The 21271-nt window shown below is 37.5% G+C and overlaps 1 protein-coding gene and 1 non-coding gene across 2 annotated transcripts in view; one reads left to right on the forward strand and one right to left on the reverse strand.

Moving 5' to 3' along the window:
• GPC5 (glypican 5) overlaps nt 1-21271 on the reverse strand; it is a 1883811-nt gene that overhangs the window by 1043400 nt on the left and 819140 nt on the right. The window lies entirely within an intron of this gene.
• Nucleotides 5874-5949, forward strand: TRNAI-AAU (transfer RNA isoleucine (anticodon AAU)). Its single transcript has one exon. It is a non-coding gene; the product is annotated as a tRNA-Ile (tRNA).

Raw genomic sequence — 21271 nt, forward strand, 5'->3', positions numbered from 1 at the left:
ACCCCCTTGAGAGGTTAAAATTCACAAAGTAGCAACCTTATGTTTATTTTTTATGTATATTTTTTAAGGCTTTATAAATCCTCCCTACACTCTTATAAACCTTACTGTTATTAACCTTTCCAACACTTAATTTACTGCAAAATAATTAAAATAATAAATATAAAAATACCTATATACTGAAAAATCCCACAATATAGTGAAAAATCTGTGTTACAAAATTAGACATATAAAATTCAAAAATCTATGATACACTGACACTGTGAAAAGTGAATTGCAATATGGCAAGGGAAGACTGTAGTAAAAGTTAGGGGAAAACAAAATGAAATAGAGAACAAAAAAAGTATAGAAAAAATAATAAAACAAAGAGCTGGTTCTTTGAAAAGATCAATAAAATTGAGAAACCCCTTGCTTGACTCACTAAGAAAAAAATAGAAAGGAGTTATATAAACAAAATCTAAAATGAAAGAGGAAAAATTATCACAGACATCATAGATATACAAAGGATCATAGTAGAATACTATGAAAGATTACATGTCACTAAATTCAACAACCTACAGCAAATGGATAAGTTCCTAGAACTATACAATCTTCCTAGACTGAGTCATGAAGAAGTAGAAAACCTAAATAGACAAATAAGCAGAGAGGAAATAGAAACAACTATCAAAAAGAACCCCTAGATTAAATTTTCAGGAACAGATGGCTACATTAGTAAATTCGATCAAGCATTCAAAGATTTGGTACCTATCCTCCTCAAAGTCTTCCAAACATTAAAAGAAGAAGCAATACTCCCTAACAAATTTTATGATTCATAACTCTGATACCCAAACGGAGCAAGGACAACATGAAAACAGAAAACTATAGACCAATATCTTCAATGAATACAAATGTAAAAATCCAAAATAAAATACTAACAAATTGAATACAACAACACATTAAAAAAATAATACAGCACAATCGAGTGGGATTCATTCCAGGAATACAAGCAGTGTTCAACATATAATATAGAAATTAATCAATGTAATACACCACGTCAACAAAACAAAAATCATATGATCCTATCAATAGATGCAGAAAAGGCATTCAATAAGATACAACATCTCTCTAGGTTTAAACCACTTAATAAAATAAAAATAGAAGAAAAATACCCCTACATAACAAGGCCATATATGACAAAGCATCAGCTCATATCATACTAAATGTTAATAAAATGAAGATTTTTCCTCTAAAAACAAAAACAAGACAAGGTTGTCCACTCTCTCCACTCTTATTCAACATAGTTCTGGAAGTTTTACCAGAATGTTCAGGCAAGAGAAAGAAATAAAAGGCATCCATATTTGAAAAGATTAAGTAAAGTTACCATATTTTGCAGACAACATGATCCTGTATCTAGAATACCCCAAAGACTTCACCAAAAAAAACTATTAGAAACAATAAACCAATACAGTAAAGTCACAGGATACAAAATCAATATAAAAAAAAGCCTGTTATTTCCTATATGCCATTGATAAAGCTTCAGGAAACAAAATTTAAAAAAATTTCTTCTACAATTGCAACAACAACAATAAAAAATACCTAGGAATAAAGTTAACAAGTGATGTGAACAAACTACGTACTGAAAACTACAAAACATTATTAAAAAATAACTGAAAAAGACACAATGAAATAAAAAAAATTCTATGTTCATGGATTAAAAGAAAACATAGTTAAAATGGCCATATTACCAAAAGCAATATATAAATTTAATGCAATTCCCATCAAAATCCCAATGTCAACTTTTAAAGAAGTCAAACAAAAAATCACCAGATTTGTATGGAACCATAAAAACCCAGAATAGCCAAAGCAATCCTGAGGAAAAACAATGAAGCCAAAGGTATCACACTACCTGACTTCAAATTATATTATAGAGACACAATAATCAAAACAGAATGATACTAGCAGAGAAACAGACATACACCAATAGAACAGAACCGGGAGCCCAGAAATAAAACCACATATTCAGTATATGGAAAAATAATCTTTGACAAAGGAGCCAAACACACCATGGAGAAAAGAAAGCCTCTTCAATAAATAGCGCTGGGAAAATTGGAAAGCCACATGCAAAAGAATGAAACGTGACTATAGTTTGTCCCCTTGAACAAAATTAATTCAAAACAGATCAAAGACCTAAATATAAGACCTTAAATGATAAATTGCATAGAAGGAAACAGTACTAAACTAATGAACCTTGGCCTGAGAGAACAATTTATGAATTTGACCCTAAAGGTAAGAGAAATAAAGGCAAAAATAAATGAATAGGACTACAGTGGTATCATGAGATACAAGTTTAATTCATTCTGTAACCGAGCTACTAAGTCAGTCAACTAATATATCAAACAAATTTCTTCCATTTAAAATAACTGAAATAGATTTAATTCAATCCAGCCCTGTGAAACATCCCTAAACCATCCTAAATTATAAAAAAGACATTTTTAATTAAGAAACACACATGTATCCTTTACCAATGCATAACAAAATATATGAAATTCTTAAAAAGTGTAATTTAGTACTGTATTCATACCTTGGAGACAGATGAGTGCGATTAATGAAGGTGAATGGTGGAGGAGGAGAGAGGAAGGAAAGGAAGCAGGCACTGTAGACACGTAGACTAAAACTGCACATTCTTAACACTAAATGTAAACTAAAACTGCATTTTATTTACTTTTGACAAAACTAAAACTGCACTTTCTTTACTTAAAATGAAACCACAAAAACTTAATTGTAAAAAAATGCACTTTCTTAACTTTAAACTTAACCTAAGTTTAACATTACATGTTTTCCATTTAATCATCACCTGTTTTTTCCTTTTTGGCTGCACTTTTGGCACTTTCACTTGCAGGACTTTTTAATAAAAATCTATCCAAAGAGGTTTGCTTTTGCTTGCCTTTTAAAATGTTACAGAAATGTGACAAACAAGTGTCATTAAAAAGTGCTGAAGCGAGGCTCCAGCATGAAATCCTGCTGGAAAGGGGTGGGGCGATGGTTGTGGAGGCAGCGTGCCCACCGGCTACCTCGGTGTGACTTCCAGGTCTCCTGAGGCAGCGGCGGTGCTCTCCTCAGTGTCTCCCACACAGCCTAGCTGCCTCCTAGTGGCGTGGTGCACCCTCCTGAGCTTAAAATGACAAATGTGTGATTTCTGTAGAATAAATGGCATCCAAAGTCACTGATGCTATAGTCTGGTATCAAAAGAAGGTTTGTTAAAAAGAATTTTAGGATTAAAAAGGAGTAAGGAGGACAGACCTGAAGATGGCAGCGGAGTAGGCAGACGCACAGACTCCCAGCTCACACCACTGAACTGGATTATAAACTAATTTATGAACAATCAGCATGAAAAACCAAATCTGGACTACAATAACAGCTTTCAAAAACCAAGGAGCATAGAAGAAGCCACAACAAACCTGGTAGGGAGCGCCTGAATCTCCCCTGCTTACAGGAACAGAGGGGGAGGAGTGAGGCTGGGCTCTCACTCCAAGGAAAAGAGCAGTAAATACTGCTCACAGCCACTTGCCTGGCGACCAGGGAACAAGGTGTGTTGAAAGGGCCTGCTTGTCTTCCAAAAAGAAAGAAGAGAGAGAGACGAATGGTGAGGGGGAGAGGAATACAGGTGATGACATTAAAAGCTAACTCATTCAGTTATGGAGTTGGCCATAACTGGGGGAGGGGCTGATCCTTCCACAAAGCAAAATACAAAAGTACTTCCAGGTCACAGAGATACAGACATCTCTCCATCTCCAATTAGCAAAACAAGACACAGCTAAAAACAAGAAGTGGGGAGACGGGCAATAACTAAGGTCTCCATGGAAATCTGAGATACACCTCCCCCTACTGAAGCTGAGAAAGCAACCCGTCCCCAGAGAGATTAACTGGCAGAAGAGGACTTCAGAGCCTCAGGTCACACCCACCGCATTCCTGGATACAGTTTTAAATAAGCCCCCTGCTGAGATCAGCAAACAAGACAATCACCCATTAAGAAAACAAACAAATCAAGACTTCAAAGCAGCCCAAATCCAAAAGTGGATAATAGCTGATGCCAACCCAAGAAGACCTCAAAACAACACAAGTGAAAACTGGAGGCACACAACACCAAGCCTAGACTCAACCAGCTTTACAAAGAAAACACCAAACACACAGACACAATGAGAAGACAAAGAAGTGCAATCCAAATGAAACCACAATAGAAACCTTAAGGAGATGAACTGAGTAATATGGAAATAATCAAACTTCCAGATGCAGAGTTTAAAATAATGATTGTAAGAATGCTTAGGGATCTTAGAACAACAATGGATAGTCATCACGAACACCTAAATAAAGAAATAGCAATTATAAAAAAGGATATTGAAATATTAAAAAAGAACAAGTCGGAGATGACAAATACAATATCAGAAATGAAGACCACAATGGAAGGAATTAAAAACAGGATGGATAGAGCTGAGGATTGAATCAGCGAGTTGGAAGACAACTGGAATGAAGGCATAAAAGCAGAGAAGAAAAAAGAAAAGAGACTCAAAAAGTCTAAGGAAACTTTTAGAGAGCTCTGTGACAACATAAAAGGAAATAACATCCACATCATAGGGGTTCCTGAAGAAGAAGAGAAAGAAAAAGGGATAGAGGCTTTGTTCAATCATATCATAGCTGAAAACTTCCCTAAATTAATACAGGAGAAACTCTCACAAGTTCAAGAAGCACAGAGAACTCCACTAAAAAGAAACCCAAAGAAACCTACACCAAGACACATCATAATTAAAATATCAAAGCTAAGTGATAAAGAGAAAATAATAAAAGCTGCTAGAGAAAAAAAGGCTATCACCTACAAAGGAGCCCCCATAAGGATGACTTCTAACTTCTCAAAAGAAACACTTGAGACCAGAAGGGAATGGCAAGAAATATTCAAAGTAATGCAGAACAAGAACCTACAACCAAGACTACTTTATCCAGCAAGGCTATCATTTAAAATTGAAGGAGAAATAAAAAGTTTCCCAGAAAAAAAAAACTCAAGGAATTCACTACAACCAAACCAATGCTGCAGGAAATGTTAAGGGGCATGGTGTAAACAGATCAAAGTGGGAAAAGAATATAGCAAAAGAGGAATACAGCTTTAAAGAATAAAATGGCAATAAACAACTACATATCAATAATAACCTTAAATGTAAATGGATTAAATGATCCAATCAAAAGACATAGGGTAGCTGCATGCATAAGAAAACAGGACCCATACATATGCTGTCTACAAGAGACACACTTTAAAACAAAAGATGCACATAGTTTGAAGGTAAAAGGATGGAAAAAAATATTTCATGCAAATGGAAATGAAAAAAAAGCTGGGGTAGCCATACTTATATCAGACAAAATGGACTTTAAAACAAAGAATATAGTAAGAGATAAAAAAGGCCACTACATAATGATAAAGGCAGCAATCCAACAGGAAGATATAACTATTATAAATATCTATGCACCTAATATAGGAGCACCTAAATATATAAAGCAGAATTTGATGGACATAAAGAGTGAGATCAACAGCAACACTATAATAGTAGGGAATTTTAATACCCCACTAACATCACTAGATAGATCCTCAAGAAAGAAAACAGCAGACTTAATGGACACACTAGGTCAACTCAATTTAATAGATATCTTCAGAACCTTTCACCCTAAAGCAGCAGAATATACATTCTTTTCAACTGCTCATGGTACATTCTCTAGGATAGACAACATATTAGGGCACAAAAGTGGACTCAACAAATTTAAGAAGATTGATATCATATCAAGCACTTTCTCTGATCACAATGGCATGAAACTAGAAATCAACCACAACAGAAAAGCTTAAAAATTCCAAAACAGCCCTGGCCGGTTGCCTCAGCGGTAGAGCGTCGGCCTAATGTGCAGAGGACCCGGGTTCGATTCCCGGCCAGGGCACATAGGAGAAGTGTCCATTTGCTTCTCCACCCCTCCGCCGCGCCTTCCTCTCTGTCTCTCTCTTCCCCTCCCGCAGCCAAGGCTCCATTGGAGCAAAGATGGCCCGGGCGCTGGGGATGGCTCTGTGGCCTCTGCCCCAGGCGCTAGAGTGGCTCTGGTCGCAACATGGCAATGCCCAGGTTGGGCAGAGCATCACCCCCTGGTGGGCAGAGCATCGCCTCTGGTGGGCGTGCCGGGTGAATCCCGGTCGGGCGCACGTGGGAGTCTGTCTGACTGTCTCTCCCTGTTTCCAGCTTCAGAAAAATGCAAAAAAAAAAAAAAAAATTCCAAAACACATGGAAACTAAATAGCAGGTTGTTAAATAATGAATGGATTAAGAATGAGATCAAAGAAGAAATAAAAAAATTCCTAGAAACAAATGATAATGAGCATACAACAACTCAAAATTTATGGGACACAGCAAAAGCAGTACTTAGAGGGAAGTTCAGAGAACTACAGGCACACTTTAAGAAGCTAGAAAAAGCTCAAATAAACAACTTAACCATGCATCTAAAAGAACTTGAAAAAGAACAGCAAGTAAAGCCTAAATGTAGTAGAAGAAAGGACATAATAAAGATTAGAGCAGAAATAAATGACAGAGTCTAAAGAAACAATACAGAGCATCAATGAAACTAGAAGCTGGTTCTTTGAAAAGGTGAACAAGATTGATGAACATTTAACTAGACTCACCAAGAAAAAGAGAGAGAGGACTCAAATAAATAATATTAGAAATGAGAGGGGAGAAATAATAACTAACACAACAGAAATACAAAGGATTGTAAGAAAATACTATGGAGAACAGTATGCTCAAAAACTAGACAACCTAGATAAAATGGACAAATTCCTTGAAACATACAATCTTCCAAAAATCAATCTGGAGGAATCAGAAAACCTAAACAGACCAATTACAACAAATGAGATCAAAACAGTTATCAAAAAACTCCCAACAAAGAAAAGTCCTGGGCCTGATGGCTTCACAAGTGAATTCTACCAAATATTCAAAGAAGAACTAACTCCTATCCTTCTCAAGCTATTTGAAAAAATTCAAGAGGAAGGCAGGCTTCCAAGCTCCTTTTATGAGGCGAGCATAATTCTGATTCCAAAACCAGGCAAAGACAACACAAAGAAAGAAAATTATAGGCCAAAATCCCTGATGAATATAGATGCTAAAATCCTCAACAAAATATTAGCAAACTGGATCCAACAATATATGGAAAAAAATCATACACCATGATCAAGTCGCAGTTATTCTGGGGAGGCATGGCTGGTACAATATTCACAACTCTTATCAATGTTATTCATCACATAAACAAAAGGAAGGAGAAAAACCACATGACAATTTCAATAGATGCAGAAAAAGCATTTGATAAAATCCAGCACCTGTTCATGATCAAAACTCTCAACAAAGTGAGAATACAGGAAACATACCTCAACATGATAAAAGCCATCTATGACAAACCTACAGCCAACATTATACTCAACGGGCAAAAATGAAAAGAAATCCCCTTAAGATCAGGAACAAGGCAGGGGTGCCCCCTTTCACCACTCTTATTCAACATAGTCCTGGAAGTCCTAGCCACAGCAATCAGACAAGAAGAAGAAATAAAAGGCATTCAAGTTGAAAAAGAAGTAAAGCTATCATTATTTGCAGATGACATGATATTGTATATAGAAAATCCTAAAGTCTCAGTCCAAAAATGACTGGACTTGATAAATGAATTCAGCAAGGTGGCAGGATATAAAATTAATACTCAGAAATCAGAGGCATTTTTATAAACCAACAATGAACAGTCAGAAAGAGAAATTAAGGAAACAATTTCCTTCACTATTACAACCTAAAAAATAAAGTACCTAGGAGTACATTTAACCAAGGAGACTAAAGACTTGTACTTGGAAAATTATAAAACATTGATAAAAGAAATCAAGGAAGATACAAAGAAGTGGAAGCATATACCGTGCTCATGGTCAGGAAGAATAAAACATCATTTAAAAGTCTATATTACCCAAAATAATTTATAAATTCAATGCAATACCAATTAAAATACCAATGACATACTTTAGAAATATAGATAACATATTCCAAAAATGTATAGGGAACCAAAGGAGAACATGAATAGCCTCAGCAATCTTAAAAAAGAAGAATAAAGGGGGAGGTATCACACTTCCTTATATCAAGCTATACTACTATCAAGGTCATTGTACTCAAAACAGCCTGGTACTGGCATAAGCGCAGGCACATAGATCAATGGAACAGAACAGAGAACCCAGAAATAAACGCAGAGCTCTATGGACAACTGATATTTGACAAAGGAGGTAAGGCCATAAAATAGAGTAAAGACAGCCTCTTCAGCAAATGATGTTGGGAAAATTGAACAGCAACCTGCAAAAAATAAAACTAGACCAACAACTTACATGATTCACAAAAATAAACTCAAAATGGATAAAAGACTTAAATGTTAGGCATGAAACCATAAGCATCTTAGAAGAAAACATAGGCAGTAAGCTCTCTGACATCTCTTGCAGCGATATATTTGCTGATTTATCTTCACGGGCAAGGGAAATAAAAGACAGGATAAACAAATGGGATTATATCAAACTAAAAAGCTTTTGCACAGCCAAAGACAATAAGAACAGAATAAAAAGAGAAACTACACAATGGGAGAACATATTTGACAGTACATCTGATAAGGGGTTAATAACCAAAATTTATAAGGAACTTGTAAATCTTAACACCAGAAAGACAAACAATCTAATCAAAAAATGGGTAAAAAATATGAATAGACACTTCTCCAAAGAGGATATACAGATGGCCAATAGACATATTAAAAAATGCTCAACATCACTAATCATTAGAGAAATGCAAATTAAAACCACAATGAGATATCACCTCACACCAGCCAGAATGGCGCTCATCAACAAAACAACACAGAATAAGTGCTGGTGAGGATGTGGAGAAAAGTGAACCCTCCTACACTGCTGGTGGGAATGCAGACTGGTGCAGCCTCTGTTTAAAACAGTATGGAGATTCCTCAAAAAATTGAAAATCAAACTGCCTTTTGACCCAGCCATCCAACTTTTAGGAATATACCCCGAGGACACCATAGAACCGTTCCAGAAGGAGAAATGCACCCCCATGTTTATAGCAGCATTGTTCATAATAGCGAAGATCTGGAAACAGCCCAAGTGTCCGCCAGAGGATGAGTGGATTAAAAAGCTTTGGTACATATATACTATAGAATACTACTCAGCCATAAGAAATGATGACATCAGATCATTTACAATAACATGGATGGACCTTGATAACATTATACGGAGTGAAATAAGTAAATCAGAAAAAACTAAGAACTATATGAACCCATGTATAGATGGGACATAAAAATGAGACTCAGAGATATGGACAAGATGTGATGGTAACAGGGAGTAAGGTGGAGGGGTGGGGAGGCGGCAAGGAAGGAAAGGGAGGGGGTGGGGGGAGGGGAGGGGCACAAAGAAACCAGATGGAAGGTGACGGAGGACGATTTGACTTTGGGTGAGGGGTATGCAGCATAATCAAAGGTCAAAATAATCTGGAGATGTTTTCTCAGAACATATGTACCCTGATTTATCAATGTCACTGCATTAAAATTAATAAAACAAGATTAAAAAAAAGTGCTGAAGCACAACCAATTGAAACTTTTTCTGGGTGTTTCTTTTCAAAGAAACTTGAAAGCTTCTCCCACATTGCCAGCATGTCTTTAATTTCACTTGTAGAAATCACTTCCTCCAACTCTACTTCCTACTCACTAGTAATCTCTTGCAGAAGCTCTGTATGTTGTATCATCTGTAGCTCCTTTAACTCCTCAGTTGAGAGTTCCTGCTCATGTTCCTCAACAAGCTTGTTTATGTCACCCTCATCTACCTCCGGGCTCATCAACTTTCTGAGAGACACAATCTCCTCCAACGCTTCTACCTCAGTCTCAGTCTCTGGTTCAAATCCTTTGAAGTCCCTGTCTGCAACAACATCAGGCCATAACTTTTTCCATGCCGAGTTCAAGGTTCTTCTTGTAACCTCTTGCCATGCCAAGTCAATAATGCATAAACATATCACGATGTAGTGATCTTTCCAAAACTCTCAAAGGGTTAGAACTCTATTCTCAGTCACCTCAAAGCAGCGGCAGATCAAGTGCTTTGTGTAAAGCCTTTTAAAGTTGGAAATGACCTGTTGATTCATAGGTTGCAAGATGGAAGTTGAGTTGGGTGGGAGGTAGAGTACTTTCACAAATTTGAACTTACTGAGAATGTCATCTTCAAGACCACGTGGGTGGGCTGAAGTATTTTCAAGGATTAGTAATGCTTTTTTCAGGAGTTTATTTTCTTGAAGATATTTCTTTACTGCGGGACCAAAGACGAGATTTACCCATTCAATAAGAAACTGCTGTGTAACCCATGCCCTAGCACTGGCACGCCACATAACCTGCAGTTTTTCTTTAAGAATCTTGTGAGTCTTAAAGGCTTGAGGATTTTCAGAATGCTACACTAGCAGTGGCTTTACTTTACAGTCACCGCTAGCATTTGCACACAATGCAAGGGTCAGATGGTCCTTCATAGGTTTATGGTCTGGCAGCTTCTTCTCTTCTGCAGTGATGAAAGTCCTCCAGGGCATAAAAACAAACCTGTTTTGTCACAGTTGAACACTTGTTGGGGGATGTACCCTTCCTTTGCGATAAACACAGCAAAACGTGTGATGTACTCCTGAGCTGCCTTAACATCAGCACTTGCAGCTTCACCATGCCTCACCACCGAGTTGATGCCAGATCTCTTCTTGAAATTTTCAAACCAGCCACGACTTGCCTTAAATGTATCTTCTGCTGCCTCTTTTGAGGTTGATGGTTCTTTCTTCTTCAAGTCGCCATAAATAATATGTGCCTTTTCGCATATTACAATCTCTGTCAGTGCATGTCCTGCCAGCTCTTTCTCTTTCACCTATGCCAGCAGAAGCTTCTCCATTTCTTCATGGATATTTGTCCTTAACTGGGACAGAATTGTGGTTTCTTTTGCTGGATTTACACTTTTGATGGCATCCTTTTGTTTAAGGATGGTACAAATTGTAGATGTGTTGCAGTCATACAGCCTTGCCAGTTCAATCACTCATACACCACGCTCATGTTTTTCTATTATTTCTTGTTTTACTTCTATTGACATCATTCTCTTCTTCTTCTCACCACTGTCCTTTACACTCACTTTCGTAGGCCACATGATAGCATAAAAAAATGTCAGTAAAAAATGAAAAAATGATGCAGGAATGAGTGATGCACACGAGATTCGACTTGATTCTGTGGGTAACAAGTGAGAAAGAATGAGATGCTGGTGTTGTGCTGCTGATACTGGACCCATGCACCAACGCACCAACTAGTGGCAGCTTCCTGAATTATGACTCGTATCTTAGCATTTTGCTTAGATCTCAAACAAAAATATGGACCAAGTTGTAGCTCATATCTTAAAAAAATTCATATGTTGCTATGCTAGTATCTCAAGGTACCATTGTATATCAAACTAAAAAGCTTCTGCACAGCAAAGGTAACTGACAACAAAACAAATAAGCAACCCAGTTAATGCAAGATGATATTTGCAAATAATAGCTCCGATAAGAGGTTAATATCCAAATTATATAAAGAATTCACAAAGTTCAGCAACAAACAAGCAAACAATTCAATTAAAAAATGGGGAGAGGACCTGAACAGAGATTTCTCCCAGGTGGACATACAAATGCCCAACAGATATATAAAAAGATGCTCATGTTCACTAGCTGTTCAAGAAATTCAAATCAAAACTACATGAGATACCATGTCATGCCTGTTAGATTGACTATTATCAACAAGAAAGGTAATAACAAGTGTTGCAGAGGCTGTGGAGGAAAAGGAAACCTCATTCACTGCTGGTGGGAATGCAAATTAGTACAACTATTATGGAAGAAAGTATGGTGGCTCCTCAAAAAATTAAGAATAAAACTACCATATGACCCAGCAATCCTTCTACTGTGTATCTACCCCCAAAACCCGAAAACATTGGTACATAAAGACACATGCACCCCCTTGTCATTGCAGTATTATTCACAATGGCTAAGACATGGAAACAACCTAAGTGTCCCTTGATAGAGGATTGGGTAAAGAAGAAGTGAAGAAGTGGTATATATATATGTGTGTGTGTGTGTATATATATATATATATATATATGTATATATATATACACACACTTATATATACACACTTATATATATGCACACACATATATAATATATATATATACATACACACACACACACACATACACACAATGTAATACTACTCAGCCATAAGAAACGATAACACAGTGACAATTAGGACATGGATGGACCTTGAGAACATTATACTGAGTGAATTAAGTAAATTAGAGAAAGCTAAGAACTATTTGATTTCACTCTTAAGTGGGATATACAACTGAGACTTATGGACATAGATAAAAGTGAAGTGGTTACCGGGGGGAAGGAAACTTGGAGGAGAAGGAAGGGGACTTGAATGAATGGGGAGGGGGTGGAAGTGGGGAGGTGGGTCTAAAGAGGGACAAATATAAGGTGATGGAAAATGATTTGACTTTGGGTGATGGGTATGCTACATAATTAACAGTTCAAATGTTATAGAAATGTTCATCTGAAACCTATGTACTCTTACTGATCAATGTCACTCTGTTAATTTTCTAAGTAAAATTAAATTTTTTTTAAAATTGTTTAGCACCTTTACCTTAGAGATGAGGAAACTGCCAAAATGCAATTACCAGGAAGTCTATGAAATTTGGTACATGAGATTTATAAACAAAATGTTATGAGTCAAATAGCCAACTAATGCTATTGTTTATGATCATCACAAGTGTGCCCAGTTAGGCTGCATTGTTGTTGACTAATGTTTTGGGCTGCTTCTATTGCTTTTACTGTGGATTCTAAACACTACTTAGGTTTTGTGAAATTTTTATTTAAAAAACCAGAGGCAGATTAAGGTTGGTTGAGTCCCCAGGTGCAGAAGAAAATATTGGGCCCCTTATAAAAAAAGAGAGAGATGGGGAAAATAAAAATACATGTTAACCATATTTTTAAATAAATAAAAAAATATTATGTATTATTAATGTTAAAATTGCACATATGAAACCAAACTTGGTGTCATTAAAAAAAAAGTGTACAGTTAGGGTTTCGTGGGGCTGTTCAAAAGTCAAGACCCAGGGCACGGGTCCAGTCCACCCACCATTAAATCCTCCTCCGCACAAAACCATAATCTTTCCCGCTATTGCTAATGACCATCTCTATAGTGAAAGAAAACACTATACTGCTGTTGGGAGAATGACTAATTAAATAAGGTACACTGGAAAGATCTTATGAGTTCATGAGTACAACTCAGGAAGTGGGAAATTTGAAATTTAAATCATACATTCATTTGCAATAGACATATATTTCTAACTTTTTATTTTGTTGAACCTTTGGCCCTTCATGGAAACATCTGAGTGGTTGACAGGTCAAGGACAATGCCTCCTTGTGACAGCGCTGTGCCTGTGGGGAGAGATGTATATATCCCTTCATTCCTGCCTGACCCAAGGCACACGGCACAATGCTTTGTACATAGAAGCCATTAGATAACGATTGTTTTCTCAACCGCAGTATTAAATTACAGGAACATATGTAAAAAGGTATTACACATATTAAAAGTAAATTACAAAAAATACCAGTAAATAACAAAAATATTAAAGGAAAAAAAATTAAAATCCATCTACTTCATATTCTTTTGTCATTTTGTTGCCATTTATTATGTAATTCCTATGTGCACTGCATTCTTTAGATACATTGCTTCCTAATCCTGATTCTCACAGACACTCATTTCACCTATGAGAAAACTGAAGTTTAGGAGATAAAATTACATTGCTTACTTGTCTCATGGCCTGGAAATCTTAGAGTTTGGTTCCAAATCCACATCTCTGGCACTTTAAAGACACAGGCCTGTCTCTCTTGACAATTTGCTCATTTTACTCAAGTTTTAGAATTTTGAATATTTCTGCAACCAACTAGAGTTTATCTTGTAGCCCTAGTAGTATAATGGTTGTTATGTACATAGTTTTGAATAAATAAGTTTATTTCCTTCCATCTGAACCACCCAAATCACAGCAGTAAAGTATTATTTATGCAGTCACATCACAAAGGAAAACTCTGATATTATCTTCACATCCCTTTGAGAAAAGAGGTGCTTTTTCATTGAATGTATTTTTAAACAACTACAGTCATACATATATGAATTTCATAGGTTCTAAGTTTATGTGTTATACAAAATACACAAAAGAAGTGAAGTGATTTTTTCTCTTACTTCTCTTTACATTTTCTTTGCCATCCATTGTCAACCCAGTTCAATACATGTGCTATCAAATTACGTCAATGTAATTATGTATTAAATAATGTTAATACTAGTTTTATATTAATAAATTATACCATTTATAATTATATAGGATTTACAGTAATGACTATATATTGATGATAATAAAATTGTTGATATTATTCCAGAGTGATATTGTATGCTTCTTTATATTAATGCATGTTGGTAACATGTAAGAAATAATAAATTGAGCCACTTTCAACTGAAGCTGGAGCTCTCAATTGCAGATGAGCTGCCTTATTCATCTTATGTCTCAAACTTTCAGAATGTCAAAACAAGGCAAAATAACCTTTGTACTGGGCAACCTTGTGCCTGAAAGAACTGCAAAGATAGGAAGAAAGCAGATATTATGGAAACAGGACCGATGACTACCAGACTGAAAATCAAAGGCATTGGTTAGCATTAGTGTCCGTATATTATGATGTCTTTACCAATAGAAATGCCTTCCTTCTATTGGTGTAATTATTCCCCTTCCATTTCTCATAAACACTCATTGCCTTTGTCACCTAATCAGAACTCTATTTGGGGTTTGGCCTGAATCAGTACTTCTAAAACAGCTATCCTGTTAATCTCAAATAAATGCTTGTTCCTTTTCAACATAACAGGCCTTTTATATTTAAGTTAACAAATATTTGCTTATAGAACTAGGATAATATGCTTTAAGGCTCCAAGAAAACAGATGATATGCCTTTTATAGTTTACATTCTAGTCATAGTAACTAGCATATAACAGGCACTCAAAATCATATAAATTTGTAAATCATCTTTTAATGCAAGAATTTCTGCTAAAGCCATAACTTTGCTATTCATTAAAAACACATATCAATGTTTCAGCTTGTGAGTATACAGTTTAAAATCACCATTCAGTTATATAAGAATATTGTTATAGAAAAATTGATACTGTCCTTGTTCAGGTAGCATCAACTCAATTTCATCTTTCGGTTACAGCATAAAAGCAATCACATTCATCTTATATAGTTAGAGTAGAGAGAATCAAACATGAGATGTGGAAACAGAAGTCTACAAAATACAGAGATTATACATGAATTAGTTTATATAGTGTTTCTTTAATATATCCTAACGTATTTATACATGATAATGCTGAAAGAACCTACTGAATAACTATTTTCTAAAACTGGATAGAAAAGGTTATGGCCCTTTGTGTGTGTGTGTGTGTGTGTGTGTGTGTGTGTGTGTGTGTGTGACAAAGACAGAGAGAGACAGAAAGAGGGACAGATAGGGACAGACAGGAAGGGAGAGATATGAGAAGCATCAATTCTTCATTTTGGCACCTTAGTTGTTCATTAATTGATTTCTCATATGTTCACTAACCTGGGGGCTACAGCAGACTGAGTGACCCCTTGCTCAAGCCAGCAATGTTGGGCTCAAACTGGTGAGCCTTGCTCAAACCAGATGAACCCACACTCAAGCTGGTGACCTCAAGGTTACGCTCTATCCCCTGTGCCACTGCCTGGTCAGGCAGTTATGGCCTTTGTGACTTCAATGTAACAGGTTCGCATGCAGAGATAATGAGCCAGTCCTGAATAGAAGAATGAGTATTTCATAGGAGGTGTGACTCATCATCTTTTGTTTTCTTCTTACTGTTTTGTGACATGAAGAAAGTCTCTGACTCATCTGAACTTCAAATGTCCTATTTATACAATGAACATTGTATTACTTGCTTTGTCTACCTCCTAGGATTACTGCAGATCTCAAATGAGATATGGCATGTGAGAATACTTCAAATACTGTAAAGAACTCCAGAATTGAGACTTTGACCAAGTGCTAATCAAGCAAGGATGGAAACCATCATTTTAGCATCAACAGAGTATTCCAGATAAATAGATATTCCAGATGAACAAAGTTTAAATTAAATCTTTAGTGAAAATGTGTCTTTAAAATGAGATATAGTTTATGGGTCCAAGATTTTTATTTCCCTGGCATTCTGAACATGTCTTAAATTATTTTCTGTAACTCAAATAGAAAATATGACCATCAGTAATTTTGCTTGACTGGAATACAGAAGTTTTGTATTGTCTTTCTTGATGTCAAAACATCAGATAGTTGCTCTGCTACCAACAAACCTGCCTATCTCAGCATTCTCCTTCCAATTTGGTGCTTCTATTCAGTTTTTGTTTGAAATACCACATAACCTGGCTATTGAGAATCTCGTTCAGCCAATAAGTATCAGGTAAGTGTCTGACTGCCTTTCCAAAATGTTAAAACAAAGATTTGAGGCTGAGAAGCTTTCTGAGTCTATATGCAGGAATCTTTGGAAAAAGCCCAATTCATATCCAATAGATTGCTGATAGAGTAATATCAAGAATTCTGAGTTGTTGTTTTTTCCTGTGTCTCCTTGACTTTCTGGATTTCTCATACACAGGACATTCTTAACATTCCAAGCAAGAGTTTAACCAGATAAGTTCGAAAAACTGAAGACTCTGAAAGATTTATTCTAGAAGGAAAAAAGTGATCTTGGGTGGCTTGGAAAGGTTCTGCTTCTTTCTAATGCTAGCATAACAGCCCTGGCCAGTTGGCTCAGTGGTAGAGGAGCCTAAGCCCAGCATATGGAAGTCCTAGGTTCCACTTCTGGTCAGGACACACAGGAGAAGTGACTGCCTGCTTCTCCACCCTCCCCCTTCTCTCTCTCTTTCTCTCTCTCACTCTACCTCCTCCAGCCATGGCTCTAGTAGTTCAAACAAGTTGGCCCCAGGTGCTGAGCATGGCTCCATGGCCTTGCCCCAGGCACTAGAATAGCTAAGTTGCTGAGCAATAGAGCAATGCCTCAAATAGGCACAGCATCACCCCATATAAGGCTTGCCAGGTGGATCCCAATCTGGGTACATACGGGAGTCCATCTCTCTGCCTCCCTGCCACCCCCTACCTTAATAAAAAAAAAATTGCTAGCATAATAGTGGGATTGAAAACATGTACCTAAAGGCTTTTTTGACCTAGTTATGATACTGTGAAGAAAAGCAAGAAAGTGGGTGATTTCTACCTGTCACTTAATATCATGACTAAACAAAAGAATGGACCTATACTTCCTTAATTTCAGTCAATAATTTCTGGGAAATTATACTCAATCTCCCTTTATTCATCTCCATTTGTCATAAAAATAAATTAAACAGAAATTATAGTTAAAACAAAGTAAATGTAAATTTAAAAAAAACACTTCAGAAAATATTTTGAAAAGGAGCCCATGTAACACTTTTAAATGTTTCTCGAAGAAATGAGAATGTTGTTCAACCTGCCTGAGCTTTTTAGTGGTGGTGAAATTCATAGAGGTCACCCTCACAAGTTAAAGCCATGCCTTTTCACAGTCCTGGTTACAGTAGCAGTCAAGCAGTGTATTCATTTTCATTTTAATTATGTTCGTAAATAGTGGGAGAGGCAGGTAAGAAGCCTTTGTGAGCTGCCCGCTGAGCCTTCATGGGTGCAAAATTGCAGCAATCACCCTAGCAGGATTTTTTTCAGTCAATTTTTATTAACTGGGGGGAGGGGCAGGCAGGGGTAGATATCTTGTTAAAATTATGTTAGCTATGTAAGTAGTTTAAAGAAACTCATTCCTTTGGTATAATGCCTTCCCACCTGATTATCAGTTCATTTATGCCTTCCCAGCTAATATATATTCTTAAGGCAGTATAATTTTTTGTGTAACTTTTATGTTATCTAATTTATTTACCAAGTGGTAATTAATATCTGATATATTGGCCCTAGCACACAATCCTTATTGTCTACTGAAACATTTAGCGATAGTCATTTGTATCTATCTACATGAGAATTCATTGACAAAGCCAAGTCTTGAAAATTAGCTCTGGTTAATGTAAAGCCAGTAGCCTCGGCCACCATCACAGCTGCCCAGCTTTTGCAGGTTCCCATTTGATTCAGACAGATGGTAATGAAACAACAGAGCCAAGAACTGGTGGCCCATTACCTTCTATTCTAGACTCGCACTGGCCAACGAGTAAAAAGCAAACACGGGGCACCAAAACCCACTCACATGTTCCTCTGTTTCCACAACCAGGAGAATCATTCTGGTTTTCCTAGAACCAAAAGCCCCACCAGCCTTATTCACCTTTGTTCCCCATCTCCTTCTCTCTGCAGGCCTCCATCTTGTCTGCCTGCCTCCTCTGCCACCACATGGTCTTCTCTCTTACAAAAACATGGTCTCTTTCTCCTCAAAATGGCCTCCTAGCTCCTCCTTTTAAAATCTTTCAGCAGGACAATCCCTCCCTATTGGGCAGATAAAATATATTATTCTCACTTTGTTAAAAATAGCACTGCCCACATGGAGGCCGTCACCCAGGTGATATTAATGTGTGTTGGGGTGGGCTGTGGGTAGGCAGAATCCTTGTAGCCTGGGGCTTAGTTTTGGGATTAAGTCTTTCCTACCCTTTTTGATGTGAGGTGGTAAAATCCCATCATGACTCAGATATGTGCCTTTGTATGAGAGACTTCCCCATTTTGTATATTGGATTAAAGGTTTTGAATCTACAGCAGGGGTCCCCAAACTTTTTAAACAGAGGGCTAGTTCACTGTCCCTCAGACCATTGGAGGGCCAGACTATAAAAAAAACTATGAACAAATCCCTATGCACACTGCACATATCTTATTTTAAAGTAAAAAAACAAAACAGGAATAAATACAATATTTAAAATAAAGAACAAATAAATTTAAATCAACAAACTGACCAGTATTTCAGTGAGAACTATGCTCCTCTCACTGACCACCAATGAAAGAGGTACCCCTTCCAGAAGTGCAGCGGGGGCCGGATAAATGGCCTCAGGGAGCCGCATGCGGCCCGTGGGTCGTAGTTTGGGGACCCCTGATCTACACTATAAAATGGGGGCAGAACGAGAGCTTGCTCTCTTGGTTCCTGAGATTATCATTAGAGGAGAGAGCAGAAAGAGGCCATATGGCCAGGAGAAGCAGCCAAAATAGCAGAGTGCTGAGAGAGAAGCCAGTTTGGGCAGAGTTTGTGCAGGGAGAAGGAAGGAGATGGGGAACAGGGGTGAATAAATCTGGTGAGCTAGAAAGATTTGATTCTAGGAAACTCGGATAAATCAGTACCTTTGTGAGCACTGAATGTGAGTGGGTTTTGGAGCCCAGTGTGTGTTTTTTACTTGCCCGCCAGGTGCAAGCTAGAATTAAAGATGAAGGCCCATCAGTTTTTGGCTTCGTTGTTTCTTTACCAACTGTCCGAATCCAATGCGAACCTGCATGGGCCAGGCTGCTGTGATGGTGGGCCTGGCTACTGGCTTTACATTCCCCCAGCACACATTAGCATAACCAAGCCCCTTGCCATGCATGAAGGTAACCAGCCACCCCATGTGGGCAGCGCCATTTTTAATTAAAAGTGAGCAAAACCAAATAACACAAATTCTACAAATTTATTTGCTTAACAGTTTAAAATGCTATAGCCAACTGGCTGGCTAACTCAGTTGTTACAGTTTTGTCCTACTACTCCAAGATTGCAGGTTGGATCCCTGGTCAGGTCATGAAGTCCTCCAGCCTTTTGGGAACTACTGGTGTCACCTGGAAAAACTGCTCAAGACATAAACTGTTGTCTAGGGAGAGGCAGTCAAGAGAGACAAAGCTCTCAAATCTCCTTCTCCCAGAGTTTTATTGGTCAGAAGCAGAACAAAGGTAACAGAATTACAGGGGAGAAAGATCATCTGATAAAGGGAAAGAATGACTAATGTACTTATTATTGATATGGAAAAAGGGCTAGTTTTGGTCAGTACATTCTTTTTCTTTTATAAATTAACAAGCACAAAGGGAGAAGCAGTCTATAAACCTCTAGGCCAGGGGTCGGGAAACTTTTTGGCTGAGAGAGCCATGAACGCCACATATTTTAAAATGTAATTCCATGAGAGCCATACAATGACCCATGTACCTTATGCATTATCCAATAAAAATTTGATGTTGTCTCGGAGGACAGCTGTGATTGGCTCCAGCCACTCACAATCATGAACATGAACGGTAGGAAATGAATGGATTGTAATACAGAAGAATGCTTTATATTTTTAACATTATTTCTTTTTTTTATTAAAGATTTGTCTGCGAGCCAGATGCAGCCATCAAAAGAACCAGGTCTGGCTCATGAGCCATAGGTTCCTGACTCCTGCTCTAGGCTACTTTCCTAAAACCCATTCACATGCATTCTTTTGTGTTTACACAAAGGTCATTCACTCACACAGCTTCTTGGTGTTTGCATTCATGAGACCTATTTCCTTGTGTTTGCAGCAGGGGATTACATTCACATCACCATTCCCACTAAGAGCTTTTTAACTAAAAAGTTCCCCAATCCAAGTTATAGAGGGTCCAATATCAGACAGGTGATTCTCTACAAGGTCACATACAAGAATCAACCAATGAAGGCATAAATAAGTAGAACAACAAATCAGTTCCTCTCTCTGTCTCTCCTTCTGTCTCTATCCCTCTCCCTCCCTCAACTTCCTTCCTCTCTCTATAAATAAAAAAATAAAAATGCTGTAGCAACCTGTAAGGCCAGGAGCCACCATCGTGGCCATTCACATGCAGGTTCGCATTGGATTCGGACAGTTGGTAAAGAAACAACGGAGCCAAGAACTGATGGGCTGTCATCTTTAATTCTAGCTTCCACCCGGTGAGCAAGTAAAAACACACACTGGGCTCCAAAACCCACTCACATTCAGTGCTCACAAAGCTACTGACTTATCTGAGTTTTCTAGAATCAAAGGTTTCTAGCTCACCAGACTTATTCACCTCTGTTCCTCATCTCCTTCCTTCTCTCTACACAAACTCTGTATAAACTGGCTTCTCACTCAACACTCTGCCATCTTGGCTGCTTCTCCTGGCCTACTCCAAGTGGCCTTTCTC

This window comes from Saccopteryx bilineata, chromosome 6, assembly GCF_036850765.1.
Source record: "Saccopteryx bilineata isolate mSacBil1 chromosome 6, mSacBil1_pri_phased_curated, whole genome shotgun sequence".
In the NCBI taxonomy this organism is placed as follows: domain Eukaryota; kingdom Metazoa; phylum Chordata; class Mammalia; order Chiroptera; family Emballonuridae; genus Saccopteryx; species Saccopteryx bilineata.